Raw genomic sequence first — 3130 nt, 5'->3', positions numbered from 1 at the left:
CGACTTAAATGGATCTACAAAGTTACTTTGGTTTTAATGGATTGCAAAAAGTCAATGCTAAAGATATTTTGAGATAAGACTTCGGTTTGTAGTTTGACGGAGTGAAACCTCGGGTTTTTTTTTTTTATTATTACGAAGTGAGACTTCGGTTTTTGAATTGTACAAAGTAGGACTCCAGTTTTAAAGAGTATACGCAGCGGACTTCAGTTTAGAGATTATGCGGGACAGAACTTTGTTCTCGTCGCTACGAAGTGAGACTTTGGTTCTCTGGTAGAAGTTTACAAAATGAAACTTCTGTTTTTAGCAAAAGTTTACGAAGTGAGACTTTGGTTTAAATGAATTTCACGAAGTGAAACTTCGGTTTTGAAAGAGTGAGATATTAATAGAAGGAAGTTTAGAGAAACTTTGTTTTTATTTGATATTAATAGTTGTACCCAAAGCGGGCTGCCTATGTACCCTTTCCCGGGATCAAGCCAGTCGTATTTCGATACAAAGTTAAGATCGAACTAATTATAAAAGCACTTCAGGTGTAAAGAATTCCAAGACCTCGGTACAGGTTTCCCATCTGAATCTTCCAGCCGATAGACGCCATTTCGAACTTTGCATGTGTGGTTCGGATGGCCCAGAGTACACCTTGCAATTCGTCCGGTCAAAGTCCTTTGCGAGAGTCCAGCCGTTTCTTTAAATTTTCCAGAGTAACCTTATTCATTACTTCAGCTTGCCCATTCCCTTGCTGATAGCGAGGAATTTACTTGCTAAGCCGTATGTTCCACTTTGCACAAAAGCTTTCGAATTGCGAGGAGATAAATTGTGGACCATTATCTGTGACGATCTCGTACGGCACGCCCATAAGTCGCTGATTCTACAAACTTAGAGAAGTAATCAGTAAGACTAGCACGTATTGAACTCCTCCCGGTCCACGATGTAAGGGACCAATAATATCCATAGACCACCTCATAAATGGATAAGGTGCGGATACGGAAGACAGGATTTCGGTAGGCTGATGAATTGTTGGAGCAAGTTTGGAAATATTCCTCGCAGTCAGTGAGCATAGTAGGCCAAAAATATCCCTGTCTTTTGATCTTGAAGGCCAAAGTACGGCCTCAGGAGTGGTTACCATTGGGTCCGTCTTAAACAACTCGCATTAATGTTGCGGACACTTTATCAGTGACGCATGTTAAACAAGGGCCAGCCGTGCTTCGACGCAGGAGTCCCTTACCATAGATGCAATACCGTGCACTGATGATCTTAAGCTTCCTCGCAATCTACTTATCGGCCGGGAGGTCACCTTTTTCCAGATAAGCGCATATTGGACATCGCCAGTCACCTGCCCCTCGATTATCAGTGGTTATGTTTCCTAAGGGTTGATGTAGGACGATAGGCAATTCACGGCTCGGTGAAAGAAACTGCTTTGGTGTGCTGACTGTAGCATCAGTCTCTGTCTCCTGGAGTGGCGGGGGAGTGGCTTCTGAAATTGTAGCAGGAGTTTCTAGAGTCGATGTGGATGAGGGAGCACAAGCTGCCTCTTCTGCTGCTTTCTTTTTCCTCATTGCCCAGGTCATGATGCTCAAGTTTTCCAAGCGTATGCTCGGGTACTCTATGACTTCAACCGGAATGACTCTTGTCACAGTGGGGTCCGAAGTTGAAGCTAACGAGGCTAATGCATCCGCTCCTGAGTTCTCACTTCGAGGAATCTTTGTGCCTTTGAAGTTGTCTAACTTCACAGGTAACTCACAAGCTGCAGCCAAGTAAGCATCTATTCGCCCATCCTTGGCTTCGTATTCTCTGGAAATTTGGCTAGCTACTAACTGCGAATAATAAAAGGCTCTGAGTTTCTTGACACCAATCCCTACTACGAGGCGAAGTCCGACCAATAACGACTTGTATTCAGCTTCATTGTTTGTCACGGCAAAATTCAAGCGGAATGACTGCTCGATCATTTCGCCTGTAGGTGAACTGAGACGAACACCGATTCCTGCTCCGGTCCTTGAAGAAGCTCCGTCCACACACAAACTCCAAGTTCCTTCAAGATTATTCTCGACCGAGCTGGCGAGTGGTAGTTCGATGAGGAAATCTGCTAGTACTTGCGCCTTTGCGCAAGTTCGAGTTCAGAACTCGATATCATATTCGCTCAGTTCTACCGACCATTTAGCTAGCCTGCCTTACTGACTAGGACTATAGAGTATCGTGCGTAGTGGTTGTGTTGTTAAAACGATGATTGAGTGAGACTAAAAGTATGGCCTCAACTTCTTCGCTGAAACCATTATGGCCAAGGAAAATTTTTCCATCATCGGATACCTAAGTTCGGCTCATGTGAAAGATTTACTAACATAGAAAATGGGCCTTTGCTCCCCCCTTTCCTCACGAACTAGAACTCCACTTACTGTACTTTCCGAGACGGCAACATACAGAAAATGTGTCTCCCCAAATTCTGGCTTTGCCAGAACTGGTGGTTCGGATAGATAAGTCTTTAGCTGGGAGAACGCCTCTTTGCACTTCTCGTCCCAAGCGAACTGCCTCCCCCCTTTCTTCAGTACTTGGTAGAAAGGGAGACATTTATCTGTGGACCGCGAGATAAAACGATTGAGCGTTGCAATGCGCCCGTTAAGGCGTTGAAACTCTTTCAAGGTCCTGGGGGAACTCATGGACAAAAACGCATTGATGTGCCTCGGGTTCGCCTCTATGCCTCGCTCTGTCACGATGTATCTTAGGAATTTTCCTGACGGAACTGCGAATGTGCATTTCGTGGGATTGAGCTTCATTCCGAACTGATTCAAGACTTCAAAACACTTCTTTAAGTCGTCGAGGTGAGAGCTAGCTTCCACTGACTTCACTAACATGTCGTCGATATAAACCTCCATGGTTTTCCCGAGCTGTTTTTCAAACTTCCTATTCACCAGACGTTGGTAAGTTGCTCCAACGTTTTTCAGTCCGAACGACATCACTTTGTAACAATAAGTCTCGCGGTCCGTGATGAACACTGTCTTCTCCTGATCGTCTGGGTGCATGAGGATTTGATTGTAACCGGAGAAGGCGTCCAAGAAGGACATTAGCTCGTGGCCCGAGGTTGACTTGACCAATCTGTCGATGTGCGGGAGAGGAAAACTGTCCTTTGGGCATGCTTTATTCA

This window comes from Camelina sativa, chromosome 18, assembly GCF_000633955.1.
Source record: "Camelina sativa cultivar DH55 chromosome 18, Cs, whole genome shotgun sequence".
NCBI lineage: Eukaryota > Viridiplantae > Streptophyta > Magnoliopsida > Brassicales > Brassicaceae > Camelina > Camelina sativa.
This window is presented reverse-complemented; position numbering follows the sequence as displayed.